Here is a 14,609-nt window from a genome sequence, read left to right on the forward strand (position 1 = left end):
TGAACCCACACAAATCGACGACATGATTTCGAAACGCGTACACGGACTTCCGTTAAAATACCTATTATACTTATTGCTATTATTATTATTATTATTGAAAAACGCAAAGGTGTAGTCGACGGGACGCTAATTACTCAAGTGCCGAATTTAGTAAACGGGTTTACAAAGGGAGTACCATAACACACACACACACACACACTTTGAAAATACATTTTGACACGGCAAAACGTGATCCGGATTCCGTTTACCAAATTGGTACGGGTTAACCGTTATAGATAAATATTTTTAAAAAAAATTACACGATATATTATTATTACTATGAGTCATACTATTCGTGTATCTACTGCGATTTTGGCCATTGACGTTTGTCATTGGTGGCCCAAGCTTAAGCGGCCAGAGCCGTGCAAACAATAAATTTCACTATTGCCGTACAAGAATAACAAAATTAACTTTGAACTTTAAAGTAATAAAAAGTCCAATGGTTTAAGTATTTTCTTGAATTATTATAATATACTTTACTTATTTTTATTTGCAAATAAATGACTAAGACCTTTTAAAAATTAATATAATCGCTAATCCTGACTTATTATATTTTATCGCTGAAAATAATAATAAAATATTAATTTCAATATTTTTAATAGTTATTTTTTTATTTAAAATCACAACATAACACTGGTAACTGGTAAATATGGTCACCAAACATAACGATTTTTCTTCGTTTTAATCAAGTTGATCAGATTATACGAGTTATAATTTAAAATCAAAATGATATAAGTTGGCATAACTTTAAAATAAGGTGCATTTCCCGATTCCCTGGCACCCCCCCCCCCTCGGAATTTTCGACTTAAACTAAGGGCCTCTTTTTGTGCTTCGTTTGTGCTGGTTTGTGACCCAATTTAGACGTATTTTCAATTTAAAAAAAACCAAGTCAAATGACCATGGTAAAATGCAAGAAGTAAGTTGTGTTAACTATAAATTTATTTTAAAAATAAAGAAAAGATTATCTTTTGAAGATGACCTTAAAATTGATAAACTCGCATTGCCGTTTATTCTTTATGAAACTTTAAATAATTACCAAATTGTTTGTAAAGAGGATACATAGGATACGTTCTCTTTTAAATTTCCATACCTTGATTAAAATACAAAACCAAAAACTAACTTTCCTTAAAACGACTTTCCACTACTAAATGTATATATTTTAATTTTATGTGTTTTCTAAATTGAAACGAATTTGCAAATAATATGACAATTTATAGATTTCAAGGATCTAAGTATATTGTATCTTTAGAAGAGATCAACAATGTTATTATAATAGGTTTGTTTTGATTTGTGCAAATCCTATTTGTTGGCCTCTACGAGATGTAAGTAGGTAGTTGTAAAATATAAGAATGATTTAGACACTTCAATGTACTTAACAAATTACAATTGCATTTCTAATAAATGCATCACAATTATTCATAGATAATAAATTCAACTTCGTTCGTTTGTAGGTTAATGTCAAGTCAATTATTGCAATGCAACACTATTATTAGACAACGTCCATTATTTTATGTTGAAACGGTGTAATTAATAAAAAAAAAAAAAACTGCAGCAATAAGATATCATAAAGTAAAATCATGACATGTAACGGTTTAGTCTTATAGGTGTCATTAAAAAATGATGTCCTCTAAATCCTCGGAAATGACCATTGTCCTATTGACTCCTGTCTCATCTTTTGACACTTAAAAAAAAATGGGTTAATACTACACTCACTTTTGCATCGCCTACTTATAGTAGAGGTCGCCTATGATTATTTAATCTATTTTTTTTTTTATTATTATTAAATTGACGCTCTAATCGAGATTCACGAAGCTAACCAAAGCGAAAAGACTCAAGGTCGTAGCATTAAGAAAAAAGTTAAAAAAGAGCACACATTGAACTGGTGAGGCGATTAAAATAAACATTATTAGTTTAAATTCCGACGACTACATAATGACCTGGTGGTGGGGCCAATTAAACTCGTCAAATTAACATCCTGAATATTTATGTAATCAATTTTTCATACTATTTACATATTAGAATATTTAGATTAATTCCAGGTCTAGATTATAACATGTACTACGCTTAAAGAAGTTGACTTGTAGACGGGTTTTCTTCGTTTCTTAGAATAGAATGATATAAACAATTTTTTATCAGAGCTAATTCCATCGAACAACAAGCAATCGCTACCATTCCATTGCTTTTGACGTACCAGTGCAATGCGCTATAGCAATATAATATAATACATATAGCTGCTATTTAGAGCTGGACTTTATTTTATATTTACCCAAAGATCCATAAAGCGTCCGACGCATTTGAAAGTGTAGATTTAGCATAACGATAAATATTGTCATTGAAACAAAATCCGCATAATTATTATATTGTATATGTTATGTAATCTATAAAAAATACCAACACTTCGGCCGACTAAAATATATATTGTCGGTCAGTCATATTATTTTTATAATTTAAATTTGACATTGGCGCTCCTCCCACGAAACTCTGTTTGTGTTCTGATAAATTGTATGACTTTCTGGTGCACAGTAAACACGGCGACTCAAAAAGGAAGAATTATTCGAGTTATAACAATATAGTACACTTGTCATCAAAATGGTATCTAGATTTTTTTCTATTTTTGATATGCCCAAACAAACAGTGTTGCCTTCGTTGGAATAGTTCCTATACATTTTTCAATCATCAAACTTATCTGAACTATGGTATTTACTTTAGTGAAACACAAAGCATAATATTATACATACACACGGATAGACCACAACCCATTTCCCAAACCCATATTATACTCAATGCGTCCGTGGACTATCTATGGATATTTAATATATTATTATACTAATCTATTCCTCAAGTGTCCGTTCAACGGAACACTGTCCGTTCTCTGGTGAAGTCTCCCAACTGTGATTTTTAATAAAACTAAACGTTTTCAGACACTATATCCGTCACGTGTTAATTTATTACGAAGACTGTACCGAAGTAGTTTTTGGTTAAGTAATTTTTTTGTCGCTACCACCTTCGACCCACTATAGCGATCGCGTCGGCCTGGGTTGTTTATCCAGCTTCGGTGTAAAATGTGGGAGTGTCGCCAACGTGAGGTCGAACGTTTTATTATAAAATTTATAACCTCAGGTACAACAAGTTGTAGTGTACACGGTGTAATAAAAAAAAAAACAAATAATGTACGGGTTAAGACATACGGTTTGGACGGTTTAAAGAATACACTTAATAATAACAATAATACTATGTATATAATAAACGTGCGGTCGACAATGTGGTGTACGCACACACACACTTTGTGCAGGCGGTTCTGCGGTGTCATCGCACTCCAAAACGCCGTTCGTCTTCCGGTCGGAAGTGCCGTCTTAGCCGTGAACATGGAAATTCGGCGGCGACGGCCTTCCAAGTAGGTACATAGGCACTACACCGATGGACGCTCACGACCCGTAAACCCGTACACAGAGAGTATTACACACGGAAAATAATAAATCCGATGCAAGCACACACACGCACATCGACCATTTTTGGACAATCGGAAACGCAAACCATTCAATGCTAATGACGACCACAGTGCAAACGCGGAAATTGATAATATTATTATGATGACGAAAAAACCCGAACCGAACGCACGGGACGAGACCGTATATTATAATAATGTATTATTGTTGCTTTTGTTTTTTTCGACTTGAACAAAACAAAACAGTTTCCGCGTGAAATTATTGACAGTAAACCACATCAATATATTGTAGTTGTAACGAAAAACAATTTTCAACAAACTATATTATGTTATCTATAATATTATCATATTATACAACAGTGTTATTGTGATATCAGATTACAAGGAAAATAATGATTGTTATGAATTAATATTGATATTCGAATCCTTGATCCAGCCGCAACTGGCATATTCATAGATGATATTCCATCGAATCTGTAAATGTGTTTTGTTGTTATTTGAAATTTCAACGTTTGTCAGATTTATTAGGCGAAAAAATCCGCTTAACACGAAAACGAAATGAAAAACCGCTTTGATGCACTTACTGTGGATTCAAAAAAAAAAAAAATCCAAAACCTGTTCTCTACTCAAAACCGAAACCAGAAAAAAATCTTAACGCTTTTTAACTCCCTCAACTAGGACATCCATTTTTTACACCATTGCTAATTTAAAAACAAACACCATTTCTTCTTAATAGCATATTATAGTAGTATAAGTTAAGAATGTCAAAACGTACCTAAGGTAGTAAATGATATGATATTTAATTTTAAATTCAAAACGATATGTTGTTGTAAAACCAGTATGTCCAGCTATATGGTTACATACTATGTGGTTAGGATATATTCGGTTATATTTAGCTGCATTAATTAAATTTGCATATTTTAAAATTAACTGAAAAAACAAAAATAGTGTAAAAGGATTTAAAATATATTGAAAGATATTAAAATATATAGGTATTAGAAGATATTGTGTCGGTTTTTTACTTTTTACAATTCTATAAAGAATCTGTACAGTATCATAATATTTTGTATTTTTTTCCATTTTTTTTTCTGAAACTACAATGCTATAAAGGTAAACTAATGCCATAAGGGTAAACTGGAAATAAATGATGATTTATGACTTAAAACAAATAGATACGAGTTAAAAATATAAACATTAAGTTTAATATATTATAATATTATGTGTATTAAATTTAACTTTATACTCATTTTGATAACACAAACATTTAAAACTATAAATATATATTGTCAGTTACGACTTACGGCTATACATTTTAGAAAATTGTTTAATAGAAGTATAATGTTTGCGTTGATTTCAGATGTAATATTAAGATAATACCTTTAGGCATTTTTCATTCTTGCATAAATTGGCACGCACAAAATCTAATTTAATATATTATTACAAATTAATCTACGGTCTTAGCTCTAAGCAAAAAAAAAAAAAATACTAATTTAAAAATATTGTTTTTTGGGACTATAAAAAAACTGTTTTTTTAAATCGTGTTGTCTGCAACCTGACCGCTCGCAGGTCTACCAAATGGCTATGTATAAATTATACTTATCATTATAATAAAGCAAGTTAGTTTGCTGTATTATTATGTATTGCACTCTACCGATCTGTTACTTTTTGAAGTGTTCATTGAGAAATAAAGATATTAGACATATGGTATGCGCCAAATAACAATAATTGGGTTTATATTTTAACAAAGTAATCAAAAACTCCGTTAAACGTTTGTGTGTGTGTGTGTTTTTTTTGGTGACTAAGACAAATTAAAAGAACCCTGCGGCAATAAAATATTATGATTTTTGCCAATCGATTCGTTAGTCTCGGTATAGGTAGTTTGAATGCCGTTTTTTTTTTCACAATTACAACCGACTTTTCAAAGTAAGACTAAACGTGTCGGCGGTATAATTATTATCACTATCGTCCTTAAATAATATGTTTAGCAGAGTTTAATATAATCACGATAAAGACTTATTTGTTTAAAAAAATAAAGAACCTGTTTGGTTGTTGTGCGTGAGAACACACGGCGGTATAATCATTATATTTCGGTGTTTTCTACACACAGTCTATAATTGACCGAAATTAAATAATATGTAGATAATATTTTACACATACATTATATTATATTAAGGTGCAAAATATGTAATTGGCAATAATCGCTATTCTCAAAACGCCGAACGTCTTATTTCCAACGATATTAGCAAACCATAAATAATTATAATGTCATAAACACTTATAAGAAAATATCAGCTATTATATTATATTATTATGGTAGTCACGAGACTTTGTAAAATACCTACATCGGCGGCCGTTGCTAATCTTTTAAAAGAAAGTTCTTTTCTAATTACAAAGTCTATTTCAGTATTATCTGGGTATTTATAATAATATTTTTAGTTTTATAAAATATGTACATTTTTTGGGGGTTTTCTTAGACTTTTAAAGAGAAAGGGTTGATCCTTTTCCATTTTTGGCTCTATATAGTACCATTCAGGTACGATTTCTGATCTTTAAAAGATAATTTTTTAGCCTTTGTATTTGTACTCAAAAATCAAAATTATATCGAAAAACTATTGTCTACTAATTGGAATAGGTGTTGTCCGAGTACATAAACTATACCAGTCAGTTTATAAAACTAAAACTATTTGAAGGAAAATTACTTAATTAAAAAGTTATCGGAGACAGTTATAATAATATATTATAATTAAATAAAAACTTATTTGACGCATTTGGTATTTTAAATAACTCGTGACTTGTGGTTTTTTAACGACAACTTGTTTAAATAAAAATCGTCCGGGTATCTTCTATTCGATTGAGAAAGACTGTGTAATTATTCAATCACACATATGTACACTTGTTATTATTTGCACTATGTGCGACAAAAAGTGGAAACCAAGTATTTAATTAACAATAATATTTTGTTCAAGTGGAAAACAAAATATTTTATGTGGTTGACCTCGTATTGAAGATTTTTTTTTCAAGTTTCCAAAACGGATCTGCCGTCTTGACTACTTGATCTCGCAGCATTGAGGAATCCCGTACTGTATGTAGTAACATATATTATAGTGAGTACTTTTGTTTTATGACATAATATAGTTTATGAATACATCATAATAAACGATTGTGGAGCAACCGGTGAATCAGCTCGGCGGTGACAATCATATTATATGCACGAGGACGGTCGTATAATATACATTGAACTCAATCAATTAGATTTAATGTACCCATAAGGAACCTAACCCTGTTTTGACACTGGACGACGGCCTATGATTTACTTAATTCGTCTCAATCAAGATAGTATACAGGCCGACAGGATACGGGCAAGTGCGCGGATCTGCAACCCGAATGGGGGGACTGGAAATCCGTGTAGAAATCTTCTGAAATTCATGTGGGAAAAATATAACACGACAAGTAGGCACTGCAGTGTACTGGCAGTCAGTTTAAGACACACTCTTTGACCTATAGTTAAACGCTGCAGTAGCCAAGTGCATGATTTGGGATGTACAATTTGATAATATAGTTTGTTGTTTGCTTAACACGACGATCTATGCCTATTAGGGTCGCTTGTGAATCGATCATGCGAGAAATAGCTGATAGGCTATAGATGATTTTAGATTTTTTTACTCGCTGCTCCACTTGTGTAGCGCCGCGCGTCGAGAATCATACCAGGATATGCCCTTGATTGTGTGCGCATGTTGGTAATTCATTTTGAAAACACCAGTAGGCGTTTCAGGCTTACATAATTCGGTTTACTCGCCAAGTATACAGAATATCCAAGTTGGTTTTACCTATAGGTAATTTGAATGTATAGCGAGTTAAGTCACAATATATGTAGTTTATATATTAAAATAACATAACTAAAGAAATTGAGAACAAAATGTATTTAAAAGACGTTGGGAGGATGGACAACTAAGTCCAAGCTTGTTTGCTATTAAACATTTTTAGATGGTTGTAATTTTTTTAATAAATTGGTTGATTAAATTAAACAAAATACCGAGTAGTGTTTGTAATATTATTGTAATAATTATTACTCGGTTATTGAATTTGTTTACTAAATTCCGCACAATTGATATTCCCGGAAAATAATACACAGTTGGACCAAATAAAATTATGGTCAATAGCTATAGGGACACCAAAACATTTATGGCTGGAATACATTAACAACCAGCTACTAACTAAACATTTAGTCGATCCAACTATTTATTTAGTTTTTCAAACTATTATGTCTCGCTGTATTAACCATAATTTTTAGTTAGTCCAACTATATGTTTGTTTCAGTGTTCAAATATTAGAAGTTGCATTAAACAAAATTGGGCAAGTGTACGTGTAGCAAACAGCTTAACTCGAATATTTTGATTATAACACTCAAGTCCGCCGTGTTAAGCGTTCGGATAAATTAATATACTTTAATACTATTATGCCTAAATATAGAACCGTGTAGGGGAGAGCACGAGTACGACTATCTAACCAAAATCGTTTGCAGCCGTCGTCGCTGTTGTCGGCCGGCATTGGCGTTTGCACAATTATTATTTGAATCCAAAAAAATAATAATAATATAATACGTTTCGTCGATCTCGTCGTCGACGCGCCGTGATCGAATATCGTCCGTAGATCTATATAGTGGATCGAGATTGATATGTCATTTTGTAACAACGTGGGACGACGTGTTACGGCGATATCACATATGTACACATATAACATAATACATTTGTGTCGTTTTGTCCGTCACCGCCTTCGCCAACGTCATCCTTCGTCTAACGGTCGTGATGACTTGGCTTGTACAAAACAAAATAATAATATGTAATGTGTAACCGAAAACCACCGACAACGGCCGTGTTAGCGCTCATCAATATCAGAGTTAAAGCGTTCAAAATATTGCATCGCGGTCCATAAATGTGAATTCCAATTCTATGTACAATAGATTTTATTAACTCTTGCATTACAATCGAATCTGCTAGTGAATTAAGGTTTGTTTGAAAAAAAAATGGCACCTAAAAAATATACTCGGGGTCAAGTGTAAATAAATACAATTGCGCACAAAAACAATTTGTTGACACCAAACTCGACTAATACACGAACATAATGTAATCAATACCTTATAATTTGTTAATTATTAGCCATCCAAACCAATGTATTGCATGACTTCATTTCACACGCGCTTTACGGACGGCGATAATTACCTGTAATCAAACACATGACCCATTAACTATGATATTTCATTAATGTGATGCATCAATTGGTGACATACTGTGCCAATTTCCAGTACAATACTCGCCGTATATACTAACAGTCAAGTGCGAACCATTTGACAAATACATACATTTTACTGTACGCGTTAAATTAGTTATTTCATAGTTAAAAGTACTAAAATCAATTAGTTAACAATATTAATACTTGAATCGATAAAAATGTTAGTTATACTTTATATACCAATTATATGTTTTTAGTTAGGCTTATCGTGCATTGGGTGCATTGTATTAGCAATAATCCTAACTACTCAATTTATAATTTACCCCAAAGTTATTTGATAAAAAACACAACAACTAAAGATGGACCATAAAAATAAAACGTAAATATTATTTTATTATTATTCAAATAAATGTAGCAACCCAAATAGACTGGCATTATATTCATAGTTATGTATTTTATTACACTATTTGTGGATATGGTAAGTGGTTTTTTTTTTTGTAGATATTTTCTTCGGCTACCTATTTAGTAATTCATTTTTAAATTTAAATATGAACAAGCGGTGTATATTTTAAGCATAGAATACTGATCTTAACTCATGTAGTGCTAATGACCGGTCGCGCAGTTAATCATAAATATACTAATTTGTGTTTATTTATATACATATATATATATTTTTTTTGTACTTGTCGATTATTAGTCCCATCTACATAGTTTTAATGATGTCCATAATTGCACAGTCATAGATATACTCATATGCAAACATGTGTGAATTTAAGTCAACACCGCACAGGTAAGAAGATGATGTATTGAAGTTATAAGTGCTTGAAGTGTTTGTGTGTGAATGTATAATATATGCATAATACCAAGTATATTTTTTTACACGATGCGACGGATTACCAGATGAGTACATCAAAGAATTGCGACATCAATAGCGGAATGTGCACCTACCGGTTTGTCATCGAGTTCTGCATAACAATTTTAGTATAATATATTAGGTACATTTGTTTTCCCACTCCGTTTACTTAATATTTTCTTTCAATTGATAATTTTGTAAACGATTTTTCTCAACTGCGTGTATTGTTAGAGCTATTGTTATTGCACGGAACGGCGGTAACGTCAACGGGTATTTTAGTAAATCAGAACCTGGTCAACACTCATATCAATAAATAAGACAACCCAGCCAAATTTTCTTTTCAACTAAACAATAATTAACTACTACAAGCAAATAAGCAAATATTGTTTGAAAATATTGAAGTATGTATCTGAATTAGGACACCCCATAGAACTTGAAAAACTAGCTAAAAATTTGTTTTACTCGACAAAAAAAACATAAAATAATAAAACAAAATTAAATATTTTTTACAATACAATTGTTTGGTAATAAATAACGGTTTATTAAACGTAAAAGTAAAAAGTCTTCCCAATTACCTTTGTGTTCAAAAAACCACTGTTGCTTCAATAAGACCTGCGTCTTGCCTATACTTCAAACCAAGGAGTCCAGTGGTGTACATGTTTCGGGTTTTGGGATGACAAATGGTTTCTATATTTTTCGGGTTTCAGGTTTTTGTACTTCCGTTTATAATTTTTATGGTCTGAAGACTTTTTCAGCATTTTGAGCCACCGATTTATTTACTCGCTCCACATATTTATTTAGTTTTACAGGCCGTATTCATTCATTACCGTTTTGAACCTATCGAACCCCGTTTAAAAATCTAAATCATCTTATTAAACCTATTTTTATATTTAAAATTTAACGGACTGTAAGTCAACCTATATTATGTATATAAATTTATTACAAAAACTAATATTAAAAAAAAAAAAAAAAAACAATTAATTAATTTTGGCGAAGAGTATTTTAAATTGATTATAATACCAATAAATGTGCTTGAATAGTGAATACTTCTACTGTAAAATATAATTTACGCGCACTTTGATTTCTATATAATATTATGTATGTTATTCGCCATTTAGGTTATACAATGTAGTTTTTCAGGTCAGAGTTCTTTTTTCAATTTCAATATTGAAGTACAGAAATCTCGCTGGCTCTGTTTTGCAATAATTACCGCATAGTATACGGCCCCTCGCTGAGCCTTGTACACGATATAATATAATAAACAACGTTGGCGCCATCCGTCTTGCCCTGTAAATGTGTTTTGTTCCAAAGCAGCGCGTTGACATGTAGCTAATAATAATTTAATTTCAAAAAGAGTCCGTTAAGCGCCAACAACTGAACCAAACGCTGTGGACGTTAAGTAGCCAATTTCTATTCCGTGCTTATGTTTTTATGTTCCCCAAAGGGTCTCTTTGTCGCTCGCTTGCGACGAACCACATTATGCACACACACACACACACACGCACAATAATAATTATAGTGCTTGGCTTTATTTAAATTTTTCTTAAGGATAGGCTGTTGCAGTGTAAGTATTGCGGTATGCAAAAGTAATAAAGACCGTACAGCCAATAAAACCAACGTCGTTGTAGGTATCAAAACACACACACATATGCTGTGCTATAGTTTTAACGACCAGTCGTTCGACTATAGACTAGTAGATAATATTTTCTGCATCACTATAACATACAACATAGTAAGTCATACATATATATGCATAGTAGGGAACATACATATCATACAAGAAGATACAATTTAACGAGTATAGACGATTGTAATAATAATTATCATAAATGAAATACCCAATTATTGTGGTTACAAATCTAAGACTTGGTACTAAAAATAGGGTTAAATAATATTGCGTGATAGCCATTCATACGAGTGTTAGAAACAAGTTTTGATATTATTAAGTAATCTAATTTTTGATTTACAACTGACAATCAAACAAATCTTTATACTACAACAGTGCAAATTTCATATACATACTATTACAGTGATTTCAAGGTAAAAAATACCCCGAAAAAGGCAAAATAAAAAGTTGAATTAATTTTTTATTATTCCGTCCATTATCATCATTATACTATTAATTAACTATTTTTCCCGAGTCGGGCAATAAATCCATTTTTTTTTTTAGATGCTAAATATATTAACAACAGAGAAGTTATCTCTGCTCAATAACATAATGCACTTAACAATGGAAATTGTGTATTTTTCGGTAAATGTTTATTTAAATTATTTCCGTGAAAGTTCAGTGCAGACCGTTTGGAGTTTCCAAAATAATATCATGCATATTCATTAACTGATAACACATAGAGGACGCCGTACGCTGTTTTGGCAAACAAAACATACATACATAATAAGCCAAACACCGCGGGAGACACTCTGGATAGATATCTAGCCCAAGTACGTTAAAATAAATATTTATTGAAGCTTCAATGTGCGTCTCATATTTGTTAGAATTTATTTAGCCTAATAATACATAAATGCATTATACATAGTTTGTTATTACAAAATTGTTTAATATCATTCAAAAATCGTTTGACTACAATATTAAACCATTTAATTGCATTGTTTCGAGGTCGACCTAATGACAATGGCTTTTTAAATGAGAAAAATATCAATATAACAGTTAAAATGACGGAATCGAGATATTTATGAATTCATATATTTTATCTAGACCACCTTTTTCAACTGTCTAACATACATTACTATTTTGTTTTTATAGTGTAGACGGCAATGATACTATTATACTTACCGATCAAGGTATACATATAATTATTTATTATTATCACCAACATATCCAATACTTAAAAATATTAAGTATTAATATTGCACAACTGTAGAAAGAAATTATAAAAACCATTTTGTTTCAAAGTGTCGACATAATATTTATAATTTTTTATAATATTAAAATGTTTTCCATATTTTTTTTCCGTGGAAAATGTTAAATTAATCGAGAAAGCATTGGTAAAAAATATCAATGTATTAAACCAATACCTATATTATTAGCCTAACGAACTAAAAAGTGATAAATATTTGTATAACTAACTACTGCGGCGATTGAGTGAGACAACCAGACAACAAGAGAAGTAGTTAATTATAATATTAACTTCAACTATCATTTATTATTATTGTATGCGGTTGACATAATGCTTTTGGATCAATTTTATTGATAGTAACCAAAATATAGCTGAACATACAACAAAATAATCTACCATAACTACGTTTTTTTAAATTGTTTTGAGCTGTTCGACTTTGTTTTGTTGTTTTATGATGATTAATGACATAATACGCAACAATAATATTTTTAGGATACTTAATGATCCACAGGTCTTTCTTGTGATTTCGTTGTTTTTTCACCACACTTCAACAAGATCTACCTAATACCGGAAGCCGATTTGTTTATCAAATTAACCCATTTGCGGCCGCCTTGAGAGTAAAAACATATTTTATAAACACTACCTACTCATAACACTATACATTTTCCAAAACAATGTGGTTTGTCAAGATGATCACATTAACCTATAAACATTATTATACCTACATGTATATAATAGGTATGCACATACGTGTAATCGAAAGCGCTTTTAATGTCCAAACGTTTTTGGGTAATATGGTATTAACACAAGAGGTGCAGCCGCGGTATTTACAAAAGTATTAACGGCCTAAGGAACATAAATTCAGTATTAAAAAAAAAATAATAACAACTATAGTAATAATAATATGAACTTAATAGTATAATATATTATATATATTTTTTATTTAATGCGCATCTGTTTCCGGCCTTATAATGTGTGTGTGTGTGTGTGTGGTGTGCATTTAGCGATTCGGGAAAGTTGAAAAACTTGTTTACCTATTGAGATTCCGCACCGAAATCTAGACTAATACTACACACTGCATTAACCCGCTGCGTGCACTTTTACACATAGTATGCGACCCAAAAAGTAGTGTGCCATAACGGTTCCAGCGGGAACAACAACCCTTTGGGCGTTAAAACAATAATAAAGAATGGAAAAAAAATACAATCAATCAATCAACAACAGATCGGGTACACGCATACTGTTATAATATTATTATGCCGGAAAACGGGTTCGATAAAGCAATAAAGCTATTTATTTATTTACACAAGAATTTTTTCGTGACCGTCGGTTCAAGTATAAAAAAAAAACCACACACGCTGGGTCAAATGTCGACGACTTGGCTACCGTTTCCATTGTTGTTGGATTGTTTATTTTTCGATAACGATAAAACCAAAATGGATAATATATTGCCAACTCCACTTTGTTGTCGTACCGACAAGGGGAAAAATCACGAAATTCGCGTAAGACGTTTCCGGCGAACGGGCCGTCGGTAAAAAAGTCCATTCAATGCTAATGTTGCGCCAAGTGCGCGATGACATATCATAACGTCATCACGATGACAACAAAAACACTAGTTTATGAATTATATACCTACTAGAAAACATATTACACGTCATATTATTTTATTGTAGGCTAGAGAGAAAAAAAATAGAAAAAAAGAAAAGAGGATTCAGCGATTTAAGATATTCGATAGTACCTTCAAACCGTCCAGCTTGGTTATTATTAAAAATAATATGACACTTTAACGTTTAAACTTTAACAATAAATAAGTTATCGTACCTTACTTGTTTGCTTCAAGTCTTAACACAAATACGCGGTTTTTGGCTGCATGATTATTAAAAAAAAAAAATCAAATAAATTCCCAATTAAAATTAGTGTGAAGCCGCGGTGGCTCATTAGCAACTTTGTGTATCTCTATGAGATCACCTTATTATTTACATATCATGTTATTACCTAATAATTCATGCGTAGCCAAATACCTACATTTCTAATAAATATCAATAGTGTTATGAAATATAGATTTTTATCACGTTATTAATCCTCATTTAAAATTTAAAATCGAATTTCACATTCATTATTAAAATAATTATTCTTGATTTAATTTAGATACCGTTAGGTTAATTACATAATTTTTACATTTTCAACA

This window comes from Adelges cooleyi, unplaced genomic scaffold (assembly GCF_023614345.1).
Source record: "Adelges cooleyi isolate 19-005CV unplaced genomic scaffold, UGA_ACOO_1.1 ACOO_flye_CR_arks_rails_tigmint_CR_PRNA_108, whole genome shotgun sequence".
NCBI classification, from domain to species: Eukaryota; Metazoa; Arthropoda; class Insecta; order Hemiptera; family Adelgidae; genus Adelges; species Adelges cooleyi.